The sequence below is a fragment of the Trichosurus vulpecula genome, chromosome 2 (assembly GCF_011100635.1).
Source record: "Trichosurus vulpecula isolate mTriVul1 chromosome 2, mTriVul1.pri, whole genome shotgun sequence".
Lineage (NCBI taxonomy): Eukaryota > Metazoa > Chordata > Mammalia > Diprotodontia > Phalangeridae > Trichosurus > Trichosurus vulpecula.
Genome location: NC_050574.1, coordinates 408,644,185 through 408,662,963, shown reverse-complemented (window position 1 = coordinate 408,662,963; position 18,779 = coordinate 408,644,185). Strand labels below are relative to the sequence as shown.

General features: G+C 37.2%; 1 pseudogene; it reads left to right on the top strand.

Moving 5' to 3' along the window:
- Positions 1–17,532: 17,532 nt before the first annotated feature.
- On the top strand, positions 17,533–18,361 carry LOC118837270 (annotated as a pseudogene).
- Positions 18,362–18,779: the final 418 nt, after the last annotated feature.

Genomic DNA, 18,779 nt, shown 5'->3' with positions numbered 1-18,779 from the left:
TTTAGGCTATGTAGTTCCAAGACATCACCAGTATTCCTCTCTTCACCTGGGAAAAAAGAGAAAAGAAAAATATTCAGTTACACAAGTAGAGGCACCACCCTAGGTCAGCCTTCCGAAAGAGAAGATGGCCTTATGAGTTGATTACCCATGTAGTCTGTTAGCTTATCAACAAGTGTACTATTTCTGGTGAACTTGCAGCATTCATTTCCTATTAATGATAAGAACCTGTGGCATAGTCTCTACTCCCTTGATACTTGCTATTCTAATATGACCAGTAATGCCACTGGGAAATGAAAGCGTAATGCTTAGTGTAGTCCTTCCATTTCTAAGCCAGGTGCCTTGCACATAGAAGACATCTCACAAATATTTGCTGAAAGAGCTGATGAATAAACGAGCACTGGTTCTCAGTGTCTGATCCTTAGAGAGTGCTCCAGATGACTGCAGAGCTGTTTTATAATATGGATATGTCTATACTTCTATTTCTAGCATGAATTAATCATTTGTTTATGATGTCCTTCCTTGGAGTCTCATCAAACGAAATGTAATTCTCTACATTCATTCTGTTTCTTTCCCCAGGGGAAAGAGTTAGATGGGATAGGTAGACTGTATATTCTCTGCCCCTACCTCGAAGTATTTTATGGGTGAAAAAAACTGTGAATTATATATTGAGAATTATTTGACTATTTGGTTGTCATTGGGCAAAGAGAACTTAATGGAAAAAGTACTAGATTTGGAATAGTTGAGCTGAGTTCAAATCCTACTTCAACAAAATAGTTGTGTGAGCTTGCTTAAGTTGCTTTATCTCTCCTGGACTGTTTCTTCATTTGTAAAATGAAGGTCTTGGTAAAGAAAACCTCAAAGGACCTTGCCAGCTCTAAATCTATGAGGCTATTAAACATGAGACTAAATCATTCTATTTCTTCTCATATGGGGATAAGTTATTCCTGTCAAACCTTTGGATGTACTTTTTTTCCTTAAACCTGAAGAAAATGAATGATCTAAAATGTAAGTGAAACATATAAATTGAAAGTATCATATATAGGTGCATTATTATCATAATGTGATATAAACAGAAGAGCATATGGGCATTGGGAACTGATTTTAGCACAAGAGAGTTAGTTGACCAGATTCTTAGAATATGATATCCAGTTTTGGTCTCCACATATCAAGGGAGTGTGAAAAGAATGAAGCCAGAGAAAAGAAAGACACACAAAATTTTAATTAGCTCCATAAAGAAAGGCCCCAGGAATTGATTAAGGTAATTTGTTAGTTGCTTTCAAACATATGGAGAGATGTATCTTCAATGTCACTTCCACTCTTCAAATTTTTCTGATTTTTCTGTAACTTGAGAAAAAAATCAATTATTTGATGGAAGTTTGTTATATAAGTAAATAGTCTCAAGATCATTCTTAAATTTGTATCTGTGGTTTAGTTTATTTTCTTGAAAAAGAATAATGTCCAAGAAATCTTTTTCAAATAGATCTGGCTTCTATAATTCTCAGGGGATTTCAGTGTTATTTTATCTGAGGGTAGAGGCTACAGAGATGTGAAGTGAAGTTCACAGTTCATTGAACCTCTTCTAAAAGTAACAAGGAAGACATTGACCAGCCTATCCATTTTACAGAGTGATAAAGGAAATGGGCTGGAACTGTGCAAGAAAATTCAGTTAAATACATAAAATAATTCTCGAATCTGGAAGTGACTAAGCATTGGAATGACTTTCTAATTGGAATATAAGGAATCTCTGAAATCTGAAGATTATTAAAACAGGCTTTAAAATAGCCACCTGATTTACTGTAAGAGTTGTCCAAAGGCAGAATTAGGGAGGGAAATATGTCAGTCTCTTCCAGCTCTATGATTATATACAACTATGTAAAAAGTCACTTAAAAGAACCTAAACATTTATTGAAAACTGCTTTGCTGGGAATGAACATTTCTGCTTTAGCATTCTGGGAATTCTTGATAAGCAGAGAGAAGCTGGGTTTTTGCCTGTATGATAAGCTGTTCTTTTACTTTTCTTTTTCTTTTTTCTTCTCTCTTCTCTTCTCCTTTCCTTTCCTCTCCCCTTTCCTCTCCCCTTTCCTCTCCCCTTTCCTCTCCCCTTTCCTCTAAAAGAATCAAGTATTGATAGGGTACTAATAGAAACTCTATAACCTAGAACCATGAGGATTTAACTCATTTTGTGGTCCATCATTAAGTGACAATTGAGGATGATTGTTAAAAAGTCAATAAAAGCCATATGTAGATGATCTTTGAGCCAGGACCTTTTTTTCTTTTTAGGCATAGTAGCAGAGTATGCCTTAGTTGTTTTATTTCCACACACACACAAAATGGAACCAGTCATCCCACCTAAATGGTTTTACTGCCTAAATGGGATCACCGTGGTTTATTAATACCATTACAAACCTGCTCTTCTGCTTATATTAGCAAAACATTAGGGAAGGGGTGGAGGGGGGTGTTGACTGTGACATTCTAGTAACAGTTGTTCTTGGGTGACAAAACCAATTATTGGACTCTGCAACCTTGGGAGATCATACCATTGTCACCCCAGAGCCTCCATCTTTAATGACTATACTTTACATTCTGCCTCTTCCTATTAGTGCAATATTCCCTGTGGTCTCCAGAGATACCACATTCCTGCCATTTATATCTGTGCAAACACATTTCGACAACCGATTCATTATTAAAGATCACAGCCATAAACTGTGTTAGATTAGCCTGAGCCCAAGCTGTTTTATAGCTTCAGCCTTAGCAATTTCATTGGGGCATTTTGCAAAAGGCAATGAGTACAGACTTCCTTGTCAGTCAACATAGCTGATGGCCTCCACCAGTGGGCAATAATGGACTTTTAATTCACATCTCAGGATAAGAAATAGATAAAAGAGTGTGTCCCAAAAGTCTTAGTGCAATTTTAATCTTAAGTCACCTAAAAGTGCACTAAAATTTTTGGACCTTCTTGAATATGTAAGTAGTATGAGGGAAGGGAAGTCAATAAAGAAATGAATTAATTATACCACTTTGCTGCCTTTTCTTCTACTCCCTAGGCATCTAGTCTAAGGAAAGACAATTTTTCTTCCTTAAGGCTACCTACCCAAAGTTAGGTTTTTTGTTAAGGCCATCACAGGTTTTGGACTATATTTTGAGGAAAGGGAATGAATCAGCAGGTATAGTTCTTTCTAAAGCTACTCTCTTCTCTTGCACAAATAAAATCTGGCAACAGAATCATGGGAACTTAGCAGTAAGAATATTCCAACGTACTCAGACACTAAAGGCAATGTGTGATAAACTGAGAATGTTGGTGAGGAGAGAAACACTGAACCTGAGTAATGTAAAAAGTGTAGTAATAAACTCCAGGAAAAAGAAAATCGGCAGTGCTGCTCTTCTGATGTGAAGACAAAGAGGCACTTCAGGGAAATCAAGGAGGATAGGCATGAAATGATCATTATCAATTCACCTTTTGATCTTGAATCATCTTTTTTTTTTCTCTCAGTATGGATTTTTAGATTAAAAATACTAATAGGCTTAGAAGGGAGCTGTTTCATTGATCGTATGTTATTGTGGGTACATATAAGGATAATATTAGTTAATATTCAATTGAATTACCCATGCTGTAAGCCTTTCCCCATATTTCACAGAGACTTTGGCTATACTCCTGGCACATCGCTGACCCCAAGCTCTTTGTCCTTTCCAGCCTAGCAGTGGCTTTATCTTGAGCATTCAAGACTACTTTTAGTCAAGAGATCTTTGAACCTGAAGCAGCCTGCACCAGAAAACTATAGAGCAAGGCTCTGTATATGACCTGCAGCCTTGGTTCAGCTTAATTTCTGAGATTTGGGATTTAAAATAGCCAGAGATGGGGAAACATTTCCTTGATTGGCACTCAGGTTGAGGGGCTTCACAACCATCCAGACTTAAGACAATGACTTCAGAATTAGGTTCAGGCAAGACCTTGGAACAAAAGCATAGATATGTTCAAAATCTGTAAAAAAAATTGAATAGGGATAAATGAAAAGAAATAATATCATTTCTTTAAGAGGTTATTTGAACGACAATGGGTCACTGTGTGTGTGTGTGTGTGTTTTAAACTAAATCTATTTTATGCCATCCAATGTTACTAACAATGTAAAATACACAATATTTCATCAGTTGGCTTATTCCCTCTTCAGAAATGTTCTTTCTCAGTGGAAGATATCTGTAAAATGAAGAGTGTGCCTAAAGTCTAGCTTTGAGCCTGGATGGTTGACCTAATTTTTGACAAAATATGCAAAATAGACTTTTAGATCTATCTTACAACTCCTGTAAAAAATTTAAAGTAGTAGAGGGGTGACACTACTTCATACTACAATAGCGAAGTGTCCAGATAAGGTATTAAAAATAAAGTAGCCTGACTTAATTTGTGAAAGTGCTGCACACGAGCACACATACATTCACACACACATACTCACACATGTAGGCAAGATGGGGAAACCCAATATAACATACATTCATATTTCAATTAAGGCTTAAAACTACACTAAGACTTTTGGGATGCATCTATAGATAAATACACATATATTAAACCTTAGAACTGCACTAAGACATATGTGACTGGTTGCATGTAAGTCTTTGAGTGCGTGTGTATATGATTATTTTTCTATTATATTAATAACTAATTATTAAATTAGGATTAAGGCATTTTCTCTTTATTTCCTCATTCAGGGCCCAACCTACATATGTCAGTCAGCCAGTCTCTGAAGGGCAAGACTAGTAGGTGAGATTTCCCAAATCCTCCAACAACATGCTTGATCTTGGGCAGGACCCCACCCAACTAGGAGACCTTAATTCCAGTCCTAAACCATTAAGCCTATGCCCTTGTATCCCTCCATCAGAGCTTAAGGTCACCTAATTCATGAAGAAAAAAAACCAACCAGAATATTATGGGTGGTTGCTAGAGGTGGCTGAGTCTCATGATCAAGCCATGCTGTCAGCAGAAGGAGCCAAAGATTTTTAGCCCACCTCCCCATTTAAATGTCCACCAATCAGGATTGATTTCTCCTATGAGGGATATTCCCTTTCAAAAAAAATTTAAGACATTCCATAACTCCATTAGATGTCTTTGTTTATGGAGAGAAACCACTGACCATTGATTTATTATTTCCTAGCCTAATTAATAAATTGATTTCTAATTACCCAGAAACATTCTAGTTTTTTTTATAATTCATATCACTATATTGGGTATCCTTATCTTTCCCAGGCTAGAAATATAGGGACTACTTATAGTGCCTCTCCCTCTACTGATTGGCCTGGGAGTTTTGACTTTCTCTGGTCAAGTTCTCCCCTTTCCTAGGCAATCTGGTGCCCCCTCTTATGGCAGGGGTGGGGGTGGGGAGGCAGAAGTGGGCTCAGTCTATTGATCTGAACTTTGTGTAAAGACCCAAACTGCATGGCCCATGGTAGCTCAGAATTCTTGAACTTCAGAGATCCATCAGCCTTATTTTCCTCAGAAGCTAAGATTGGAGGTATTTGTAAAAATGCCTTAAAAGATAACCCTCTAAAGTATTTTTATTAAGGTATTTCAGTTTAAGTAATTATATTGCCAACTTCTCAAAATGACCTTTTAGAATAAATAAATAAAATAGATATGGCAAGATCCTTTTCATAGGACAGTAATTTAAGATGTTTACAAATTAAATCATAATAAACACAAAAACAAATTCAAAAGCTCAAGTGTTCATTGAAAAAAGGTGCGAGCCAGGGAATTTGGACAGCTCTATATGTGAGTACTTGTTCATTTTGAGGTTGATTTCCCAAGAATTCCCAGAGATGTTTTTAACACTTGTTTTTAATATCTGAGCTACATGTTTATGATACACCTTTTAGTATAACCATGAGCAGCTGTAGGAAGCAGATTTCATGAAAACCAAATTTTCTCATTAATCAATACAGGCTGTGGTTCCTTAGTGCCAGTCCTGAACCAGTCTTATATCCTTTTGGACAGCTCTGATCATTACTTCCCCCTAACATTGAACCTAAATATGTCTCTCTACAACTTCTCCATTGAATCAGAAAATGCTCTCTAAGGTGAAGCAAAAGAAGTCTAATCCTTCTGTTACATAACAGCCTGTCAAATACTAGTGTGTTTGACATACAGAAGGATTATTGTACCTTCCTCCCCTCTACACACTTTATAATCCAACTGTGCTTCTTCCTCACACATAGTTATCTCTTCTTTCTGTATCTTTGCACAGAGTCTGTGCCTGTGATTATAGCTCCCAGTTCACAACAATCTATTTTGGCAAGAAACATACTATAAAATTTTATCAAATTCCCTCCTCCCCAACTAAATCCAAATAGAATATGTATACTGGATTCCCTCATCTACAATATATTGATTATAGAATAAATGAAATAAAAATACTCTTGCGTTGTTAACTTGCCCTTAACCTGTGCTGGCTCATACTGATCTCTACTTCCCTCCATAAGCACTCATGAATTACTTATATTTTCTGTGTATGAATTTAAAAAACAATGTGTATTTTACACTTAATAAAAATAAGCATTTTCATAACAGTACAATAGAATAAAAAGATGATTGCACATGAAACTGCAAATCTATTATGTAGAACTTCTACTCCTTTTAAGTATATAATAAAGTTACCATGTAACTTTCTTTTTTATACATTTTTTTTCTTCCCTCCCTTCCCACATCCTAGAGATGGCTACCATTGGACATTAATATGTTTATATATGTTTAATGTTAATGCAATGGGGAGATCTTTCCCATCTACTAACAGGCCTATGCGACCTGCTTTGAGCCCCAGAGTCACATGGAAGCCTGAGTCACATGAGCCTGTGGTGGGAGGAGCTTGCTGAATGGGTGGAGCAGGAAGTGAATGGGTGAGACAGAGCAGTCCAAGATGGGAGAGACAGAGAGAGAGCAGGCAGAACAGCTAGTGTGAGTGAGAGAGGGAGTGATTTTGCTTAAGGGAGCTTGTTTGTGGGGAGGCTTGATGGAGGGAAGGCTTGCGGATGGCAGTGCTCCTTGCACTGGTAATGTGTATAGATTTCTTTATTACTATGATGCATTTGGCTTTTTGGTGTTTGAATAAATGTCTTGGTTTCATCTTCAATGAAGAGAGTCTGTTATATCCTGCAATTCAAATCTGGGAATATGCCTGCATATTCACAGCAGCTGCTGTGGGTATCGCATTGGCACTATAATATGTAAAACCATTCCATACATATTCCTATTTATCAGTTCTTTCTCTGGATGCAGATAGTGTCTTTCTTCAAATGTCCTTTGTAGATAATTTGGGTGTTTATTATTTTAATTAAATATGTTGCAAAATTTAGGCAGGAATCAAATTCAGACTCAATAGCCTATAATTTGAATATTCCACTTTCTTTCTCTGCTTCAAAAATTGAGATAGTATTCCTTTTGTCCTGTCTTGCAACATCTTTTTTTTTTTCCTCTGTGGTTTTTAAAAAGACTATTGACAAATAAACAATCATCTTGAAATTTTTTTCCAACTTTTGAGATATGATTCACTGAGGCCTGATGACTTGATGGGTACAGTTAGGTGCTCTCTTACTATCTCCTCACTTATTTGGGTTTCAATTTCCTGTTATACACTCCTGCCCCCTTCAACTACTTTTCCTAGTCTTAAGTTATTTTTTTCTTGATATACAAAACAGAAGCAAAATGAAAGTTGAATACTTTGATTTTTCTGCAGAAATGTTTTCTAGTTTTCTCAGCAACTCTCCTTTAACAGGGTTTTTGCCCAAGTAATTTATGTTCTTCGAATCTTCCTCATCCAATCTATTTCAATGATACAGTTTTGTATTTTCTTAATCAGTATGGTTTGGTTATTATTGCTTTATAATATAATCTGATGTCTATAAGTATTTTTCTTCCATGCTGTTTTAACTAAGCAATCTCTTCCTCAAATCTAAGCAAATACATACTTTCCTAGTTCTCACCGGACGTAGTCATCCCTCACCTAAATTCCTTCCTTGAAGTGTCTTTAATCCTTCTTCCAGAAATTCAAATCCATTTTTATTAGACTTTTCTCTCAAATTCTGATTTATGTAAAAAAATTAATCAACCACTTATTTAGTATCATGAAAGGAGAATCAATGATTAAATGGATTTTCATTTTGAATGGATTGTTTTGAGATAATATAGATTGTAGTGACTATAGTAATTTTTCTCAAGTCTCAAATGCTTTATTTACCTTAGTAAATAGGCTTTGATTTTTTTATCACCTCATTTTTACAGGCTTGTCCTTTTTTAAGAGTGATTAAAAAGAAATTCACCCAAGAATTTCTTCCCCTATAGCAAGTTGTGCACTACTTAAAGAGTAAATTGGGGAGTACTTAATTTTCCCCACAGGTAGGTGGCACAGGGGATAGAATGTTGTGCCTAGAGCAAGGAAGGTGAGTTCCAATACAGCCTTAGACACTAGCTGTGTGTCCCTGGGCAAGTCACTTAACCTCTGTCTGCTTCAGTTTCCTCAAATGTGAAATGAGAAAAAAAAATAACACCTACGCAGGATTGTTGTGAAGATCAAATGAGATAATATTTGTAAGGCAGTTGGCACAGTGCCTCTCCTATAATAGGTATTTAATAAATATTTGTTCCCTTCTTTATCCTTCCCCTTTGTACCTAAATCTTTCCTTAGGCTGATTTTAAATTGGACAACCAGTCCTAGAAGAAAGAGCTTTGTAAGTGGGAAGAAAAGCTTTGTAAACAGCAGTAAGTCCCAGGCCCACTCTCAGGGTGTTCTATCATAATATAAATAATCTCCCTTACCCAGAAGTTAGGAATAAGGATCATTGCAGAAACAAAGTGAAACAAAGTTGTATACTGAAATTAATTGTGTACTCCAAAAATGTTAGAGCTGGAAGGGACTTTAGAAATCATCAATTCTGACTAAAAAAAAAAGGTGAGACTTCTGGGAGCCAAGATGGCAGAGTAAGCAGTAAGTTGATCTCACTCTCCCTTACTGACCTCTAGAAACCCAGAAGATATTGCCCCAGGAAAAATCCTGGAATAGTGAGCCAGCAAAAAGATAAGGTACAGCAGTGTTTTGGCCCAGGAGGCTTGGGAGAGCAACCAGAAAGGTCCCTCTTGCTCTGGTGGAAGGATGGGAGGCAAGCCACCAGCAAGCCCCACTTCAGCAAACCAGTGGGAGATTCTGAGCCCCAGGGTGGTAGATGAGGCAAATGCCAACATGAGAACTCCCAGTGCGCCTTGGCACAGCCAGGGGGACAGGCAGACTCCAGTTCTGAGAACCACCATGTGCAGTGGTGGGCAGGCATCCTCTAACGGCCAAACCTCCCAATGATTCAGTGCAGCCCCAGTGAGCAGATGTCCTCCAGGGGCCAGACCCCACCCCCACCCCATAGCTTCAGTGTAGCTCCAGGGAAATGCAGAAAAAATCCCACCTGGCCTCAGCACACAGCAGCCACTACCACTAGGACTCAGGCTCATGCCCCCAGGTAACCTGCCAGACACCTCCAGCTTCCAGCTGCCAGCACCTGAGACCCTAGCACACAAAGCCACCTATCTCCCAGCACAATCAAGGAGCAACTAACCAGCAAAAATGATTATGAATTTCAAAGGGAGGAGATGGACATTAAATGAAATAGGAGACTTCTAAACATTTCTGATGCAAAGACGAGAACTCAATAGAAAATTTGATTTTCAAATACAAAACTCAAGAGAGGAATAAAAAAGTAAACAGGAAAGAAAAAATAAAACAACATGCTATTCAATAGGGGCAAACTGTTAACATCCCTACATGGGAAGATGATATGTGTAACTCTTGAGAGATGTATCTTTATTACAATATTTAGAAGGGGTATACATAGACAGATGGTGACAGAAGTTGATGTGATAATAAAAATCAAATTAAGAGGTGAAAAGGGAGTGTAATGGGAGAAGAGGAGAGGAGGAGTCAGAAAAAGGTAAATTACATCACATGAAGCGGCACAAAGACTTATTACAGTAGAGGGAAAGAAGGGAGATGAACATTGTTTGAACCTTTCATCAGATTTGACTCAAAGAGGAAATGGCATTCTCAGTTAGGCATAGAAATTTAACTTACCCTATAGGAAGTAAGAGGGGAAAGGGGAAAGAAGAAAGAAGGGATGAATAGAAGGGAGGGAAGATTGAGGGAGGCAATGGTCAAAAGCAAAACACCAGTGAAGGGAGAAAGGAGAGAGAAAAGCATAAATGGGAGTGGTAGGTGGAGAGGGGAATAGGATGGAGAGAAAAGACATAGTAAGTAATCATAACTGTGAATGCGAATTGAATCAACTCTCCCATAAAATGGAGAGTGGATTAAAAATCTTAATCCTACAGTATGTTTACAAGAAACACATTTGAAACAGAGGAATACATACAGAGTAAAAGTAAATGGCTGTAGTAGAATGTATCATGTTTCAGCTGAAATAAAAAAAAAGCAGGGGTAGCAATCCTGATCTTAGAAATAGCAAAAGCAAAAATAGATCTAATTAAAAGAGGCGAGGAAGGAAACTACATCCTACTAAAAGGTACCTTAGACAATGAAGTAACATCATTACTAAACATATATACACCAAGTGATAAAGCATCCAAATTGTTAGAGAAGTTAAGAGAGTTACAGGAAGAAATAGAGAGCAAAAATATCCTAGTAAGGGACCTCAATCTCCCCTTCTCAGAACTAGATAAATCTAACTACAAAATAAACAGGAAAGAAGTTAAGGAAATGAATAGAATTTTAGAAAAAATAAATATGGTAGACCTCTGGAGAAAACTGAATGAAGATAGAAAGGAATATACCTTTTTCTCAGTGGTATATGGCACTTACACAAAATTGATCATGTATTAGGGCACAAAAACCCAACAATAAAATTCAGAAAAGCAGAAATATTAAATGCATCCTTTTCAGATCAGGATGCAATAAAAATTACATGTAACAAAGGGCCATAAAAATAGACTAAAAATTAATTTGAAACTAAATAATCTAATCCTAAGAATGAATGGGTCAAACAACAAATCATAGAAGCAATCAATAACTTCATCCAAGAGAATGACAATAATGATACAATGTACCAAAACTTATGGGATGCAGTGATAGCAGTTCTTAGGGGAAATTTTATATTTCTAAATGTTTACAAGAGTAAAATAGAGAAAGAGGTGATCAATGAATTAGACATGCAACTAAAAAAGCTAAAAAAACAAATTAAACATCTCCAATTAAATACCAAATTAGAAATTGTGAAAAACCAAAGGAGAGATTAATAAAATTGAAATTAAGAAATCTATTGAACTAATAAGTAAAACTAAGAGCTGGTTTGATGGGAAAAAGCAATAAAATAGGCAAACCTTTAGTTAATTTTATTGAAAAAAGAAGAAAATCAAATTGCCAGTATCATAAATGAAAAGGGTGAATTCACCATCAATGAAGAGGAAATCAAAACAATAATTAGAAGTTATTTTATCCAACTATATGCTAACGAATTTGACAATCTTTGTGAAATCGATGAATATTTACAAAAATATAAATTTCTCAGATTAACAGAAGAGGAAATAAAATACTTAAATTCATTTCAGAAAAAGAAATTGAATAAGCCATCTTTCAGCTCTCTAAGAAAAAAATCTCCAGGGCCAGATGGATTTACAAGTGAATTGTATCAAACATTAAAAGAACAATTAATTCCAATACTATCCAAACTATTTGGGAAAATAGGCAAAGAAGGAGCCCTACCAAGTTCTCTTTATAATCCAAAAATGGTGCTGATACCTAAACTGGGTATCAGAGAAAGAAAATTATAGCTCAATTTCCCTAATGAATATAGATGCAAGAATTTTAAATAAAAGATTACAGCAACCTATCTTGAGGATAATACACTATGACCAGATGGCATTTATACCAGGAATTCAGTTCTGGCTCACTATTAGGAAAACTATCAGCATAATTGAGCATATCAACAACAAAACTAACAGAAATCATATGGTTATCTCAATAGATGCAGAAGAAGCTTTTGAAAAAATACAACAGCCATTACTATTAAAAACACTAGAAAGTATAGGAATAAGTGGAGTCTTCTTTACCATTAGCAAGCATTACATGTAATGGGGATAAGGCAGAAACATTTCCAATAAGATTGGGGTGAAATAAGGATATCCACTATAACCACTGTTATTTAATATTATATTAGAAATGCTAACTTCATCAGTAAGGCAAGAAAAATAAATTGAATGAATTACTATAGGCAAAAAAGAAATGAAGCTTTCACTCTTTGCTGATGACATGATTGTATACTTAGAGAATCCTAGAGAATCAACTAAAAATACTTGAAATAATAAATAATTTTAGCAAAGTTGGAAGGATATAAAATAATCCCACATGTATCATCATCATTTCTATATATTACTAAAAAAGACCAATAGCAAGAGATAGAAAAAGAAATTCCACTTAAAGTTACAATAGAAAATATTTGGGAGTCTACCTGCCAAGACAAACCCAGGAACCATAAGAACACAATTTCAAAACACTTTTCACATAAATAAAGTCAGATCTAAACAATTGGAAAAATATCAGTTGCTCATGGGCAGGCCAAAGTAATGCAACAAAAATTACAATTCTACCTAAATAAATTTATTTATTCGATGCCATAGCAATCAAACTACCAAAAATTATTTTATAGAGGTAGAAAAATTATATCAAAATTCATCTGTAAGAACAAAAGGTCCAGAACATCAAGGGGGAAGGTGGCCTAGCTGTACCAAATCTTAAATTGTATTATAAAGCAGCAATCAACAAAACTACTTGCTACTGGATAAGAAATAGAGTGATGAATCAGTGGAATAGGTTAGGTACACAAGACACAGTATTCAATGACTATAGTAATCTACTGTTTGATAAACCCAAACGCTCCAGCTCCTGGTATAAGAACTCCCTATTTAACAAAAACTGCTAGAAAACTGGAAAACAGTATGGCAGAAACAAGGCAAAGACCAACATCTTATACCATACACCAAGATAAAGTCAAAATGGGTACACAATTCAAGTATAGAGGCTGATACTATAAGCAAATTAGAAGAACAATGAATAGTTTACATATCAGATTTCTAGAGAAGAGAAGAATTTTATGACCAAATAACAGATAGAGAATATCATAAAATAAAAAATGGATAATTTTAGTACATTAAATTGAAAAGAGTTTGCACAAACAAAGCTAATGCAAACAAGATTAGAAGCAAAGCAGAAAGGTAGAAAATAATTTTTACAGCCAGTATCTCTGATAAGGCCTCATTTCTAAAATATAGAGAGAATTGAGTCAAATTTATAAGAATACAAGTCATTCCCCAATTGATAAATAGTTAAAGGTTATGAACAGGTAGTTTTCAGATGAAGAAATTAAAGCTATGGTCATATGAAAAAATGCTCTAAATCACTATTGATTGGAGAAATAAAAATCAAAACACCTCTGAGGTACATCAGATTGGCTAACATGACAAAAACAGGATAATGATAAATGCTGGAGAGGATGTGGGAAAATCAGAACATTATTACATTGTTGGTGGAGTTGTGAACTGATCCAGCCATTCTAGAGAGCACTTTGGAACTATGCCCAAAGTGCTATAAAACTGTGCATACTCTTTGACCCAGAAATACTGCTTCTAGGTCTGTATCCTGAAGAGATCACAAAAATGGGAAAAGGATGCACATGTAAGAAAATGTTTATAGTAGCTCTTTTTTTGTGGTGGCAAAGAATTGGAAATTGAAGGGATGCCTATCAATTGGGCAATGACTGGACAAGTTGTGGTATATTAACGTAATGGAATACTATTGTTTCATAAGAAATGGTGTGCCAGCAGACTTCAGAAAAACCTGGAAAGACTTACATTAACTGATGCTGAGTGAAGTAAGCAGAATCAGGAGAACATTGTACACAGTAACAGAGATCTTGTATGATGGCTAACTTTGATAGAGTTAGGTCTTCTCAGCAATGCAAGGATCTAAGAAAGCTCCAACAGACTTATGATGGAAAATACTATCCACATCCAGAAAAAGAACTATGAAGACTGGATGCAAACTGAAGCATACTATTTGTTCTCTCTCTTTTTCTTTCTTTTTTTTCCTTGTGGTTTCTCCCATTGTTTCTAATTCTTCATTACAATGTGACTGACATGACAATATGTTTAATATGATTGTATATGTAGAGCCTATATCAGACTGCATGCCAACTTGGGAAAGGCGAAAAGGAAGGGGAGGGAAGGAGAGAAAATTTAGAACTCAAAATCTTATAGAAGTCAATGTCGAAAACTAAAAATAAATTAATGGATTAAAAAGAAACCATTAATTCCCTCTCCCTCATTTCTGAGATGAGAAAACTGTGATTCATAGAAAAGGACGTGGTCAAGTTTATGCAGGAAGTTAGGGGCAGAGCAAGGATGTGAATTTTGGTCTCCCGTCTGATTATCTTTCTGTTTCACTGTGCTGCTTTAAAAATTTGACTCTTTCAGACAACTCTGTAGTGAATCCCGTACTAGTTATAAATCCCAAGAAAAGATAAATTCATCCATATCCTGACCCAGTACTTGACACTAGAGTAAGATCTATATCACACAAGAGGCTCCTGGTTCAATTTCCATTGGAGATTTCTGTCCTTCATTAACATGTCCCAGTGACTTTGCCCTTTATTTGTTCTCCTCTTTCAAGTAACTACGTTTACATTTTCTCTGTCTTTGACTTTCTATCTAATGCTCTAATACTACTAGGATATATGGGGTGTTCAAGGAGGACTAGCATCTCTGGTGTGAGGGTTTGCCCAGCCCTTTTCAGGGCTGCTCCTACTCCTTTGGTGTCCACCTGGGATACAACTCTTACCTGTGGCTCCAGGAAACTGTAGCATGTGCAGCAGTCATACCCCACTAAACTATCTTGGCAGATGGGCTAAACCAGGTTAAGGTTAAGTGACAGGTCTCAGACCAATGGGTGAGTTCACAGGGTATCTAACCCAAGTATGTAAAGACCTCCCCCACTCCCTCCAGCAGAATGGGCATATGAGAACATTTTATTCCAGCAGCCATGAACGTGGCTAAAGCAGGCACTATGGAGCACTTAGAGTTTAGTCAAACATTGAAGATGTCAAGGTCATCCACTGCATCCCAGACTATCAGCAATGGTCCTGACTTTGCCTTGCCACTGGACTTCAATGGCTCAGGGAGAGAGAGAGAGAGAGGGAGAGAGAGAGAGAGAGAGAGAGAGAGAGAGAGAGAGAGAGAGAGAGAGAGAGAGAGAGAGAGACTGAGAACTTGACTTTGTGCAACTCTGCCTCTTTTAAATCCAATTCACACACAAATCGGGATATCACCCTTTGGTGTCATTGTCCCCTTTGAAAAGATAGGACAAAGAATAAACAAAAATAAAACAAACTACAGGGATATCACTTGGATAATAGTGAGAGGGTAAAGGCCAAATACCATTCCTTCAGATTCAGTGGAATTCTATTGCTCTGAAAGAACTGATTAATTAAGTTTCTGAAGATGTGGTTGACCCAATGGGAGACTCTTGATAAACTAAGGCTCCTGATTCTCTTCTGCAATTTATCCTATTTGTCTTCTTCACTTAATCTCTGAGATTATTAATGTACCTGCAATAATAATAAACTAAGCAATGTTTGGTGACTTTTTCATTGAGAAGACACAATTTTAAAATGAGCAATTTAACGTTTTTAGGTTTCTTGATGACATTTGAATCAAAGATTAGTCAAACCAGTCAATGTATTGAAATCAGTGATTAATTCTATTGGGACATAAAAACCAAGTCAACTAGAAAAATGATTCATTGAGTTGCTATGTTTAGGCACAGTATTTTTAAGTAAAACATCCTATGTATTTAATTATTTTTTTATAATTCTACATTTTGTAAATTTAGGATTAAACATTTCCCAATACATTGCAATCTACTTCTATGTTCCTTCTAACAACATAGTCCATGTGGGGAATTGACTTCTTGCACCTTCTCTATCATATCAACTTCTGTTGAAGTTCCTCCCTCCAATCACCCAATTCAAGTGATATCTCCTACATGAAGCCATCCTTAAAACTCTTCTTCTATCCTCCCCCAGCTGAAAATTACATCTTGCCCTCAAGTTTTTCATAGCATTTTACCTGAACTATATTTTTTTACATTTTTGTTTAGCTGAGGGAGGCAGTTGGTTTAATGGAATGAGTTCTGGAGGTAAAGGGCCAGGGTCTGACTCCTACCTCCCATATTTACTGTTGTGCAACTACGTAAGGGTCACAGCCTCTCTGAGAGTGTTTCTTCACTTGATCAATGGAGATAATAATAGCCATGGTACCTAACTCAACAAATCAACAAATATTTCAGTGCTAACTATCTACCAGATATTGTACAAGACTCTTGAGATACAAAGACAAAATTAAACAATTTTTGCTCAAGGAGATCATAATCTATTGGGAGAAACAACTTCCATATTTAGGTACAGGAAAAAAAATTCCTACAAAATAATTATAAGGTGATTTGGAGTGGGGGAGGGGAGGCACTAGGAATTGTGGATATCAGATGAGATAATTTATATAAAAGGATTTGTCAGCCTTAAAACACTATTGAAATTCCTGTTGTTGTTATGCCTCTTCTTCTCCTTCTTCTCCTCCTTCTCCTTCTCTTTCTCCTCCTTCTCCTTTTCCTCCTCCTCCTCCTCCTCCTCCTCCAGAGGTTATAAGGTGGTGTGGTACCATGAATAGAGAGCTAGTCTATGGAAGGAAGGCTGACAGATACTAGCTATGTGACCCTGGGAAAGTCACTTCCTTATCAATGCTCTGAGCAAACTCCAAGACTCCCACCTGTGTTAGAAGACAAAGTTTCCTTATTTAGGAGTTCTCTACACCTATTAATCAGAGGTCCAGGCCCAATCCCCATTACTATTATCATTATATTTATCTTACTTTTCCATTTCTAGGCTCTTAGAATTTACATGTGGTAGGAAAGTTAGAGAATATCTAACCTAATAATCTCCTAATTTTAACGACAAGAAAGTAGAGACGCAGTGTCAGAGCCCAAACTCAAATTCTTCTCACTCTATATCCCATGTTTCCATGATGCCATACTACTTGATCCTTATTTGTGTACGTGAATTGCTTTCCAGAGGATTAAAGTTCAAGGACATTCAAAGGGCCATCCTATATAATGTGTGTGTTTAGGCAACAGCTAATTAAGAATAATGAGTTATACAGGAGAAGCAGTATAAAGGATGACAGCAGAATACATGTGGGAAAAGCAGATGATCTGGTCATACAGTGATAACCAGTGAGGATCAATGGACAGGCCAAATACTCTGTTCTTATTCTCATGACGTCAAGATTTGTTGAGGACAATACCTCTAGTAGATTTATAACCCAAATAAATCAAAGAGCAGAAAAGGATCTATATGTACAAACATATTTATGGAAGCTCTTTTTGCCATACCCAAAATTTTAAAACTGGAGGCGGGGGAGGGGGGCTTCTACTTCTAGTGAACACCAAATGGCGGATGATGCCGGTGCTGCAGGAGGTTGCGGGAGGCCCCGGGGGCCCCGGAGTCGGAGTTCGGGGTGGCTTCCGCCGTGGCTTCGGCAGTGGGGGCCGAGGTCGAGGCCAGGGCCATAGGTCGAGGCCGGGAATGGGGCCGTGGGGCCCGGGGAGGAAAGGCCGAAGACAAGCGGTGGGTTCCCATCACTAAGCTGGGCCGCCTAGTAAAGGACATGAAGATCAAGTCTTTGGAAGAGATCTATCTTTTCTTGCTCCCTATCAAGGAGTCTGAGATCATAGATTCCTTCCTGGGATCTTCATTGAAAGATGAGGTTCTGAAGATCATGCCTGTTCAGAAACAAACTAGAGCTGGACAACGTACTAGGTTCAAGGCTTTTGTGGCCATCGGTGCCTACAATGGCCGTGTTGGTCTGGGTGTCAAATGCTCCAAGGAAGTGGCCACAGCTATTAGTGGTGCCATCATTCTGGCCAAACTGTCCATTGTTCCTGTGAGACGTTGCTACTGGGGGAACAAGATTGGCAAGCCTCACACAGTGCCCTGCAAGGTCACTGGGCGATGTGAATCGGTTCTGGTGCACCTGATCCTGGCTCCTAGAGGTACTTGCATTGTCTCAGCTCCTGTGCCTAAGAAACTCCTGATGATGGCTGGAATTGATGACTGCTATACTTCTGCAAGAGGCTGTACTGCCACTCTGGGCAACTTTGCTAAAGCTACCTTTGATGCCATCTCCAAAACATACAGCTATCTAACCTCAGACCTGTGGAAGGAGACTATGTTCACTAAGTCTCCCTATCAGGAATTCATGGACCATCTTGTGAAGACTCACACTTGAGTGTCTGTCTGGAGGACCCAGGCAGCTGCTGTGGCAACCACATAGGTGGTTTTTATAAACAAATAAATTGAACTACGCCTGCTAAACAAACAAAAAAAAAACTGGAGTTGGCGGGGGGGGGGGGGGGTTATCTTCAAATAGGGGAAAGGCAAAACACATTTTATTATATGAATATAATGGTATACAATTGCATCTTTGAAAATGACAAAAATGTCCATTTCATAGGAAACTTGGAATACCTTTAAAACTGATACAGAGCAAAGTGAATAGAACTAGGAGAATTACACAATACTAACAGCATTATAAAGGAAAGAGGAACGCTTTCAAAACACTTGAGAATTCTGATCAATGCAAAGAAATTGTCTGTTTCCACTCACATAACAAAGATGTGGTCTATTTGAACTCACCTAACAAGAGT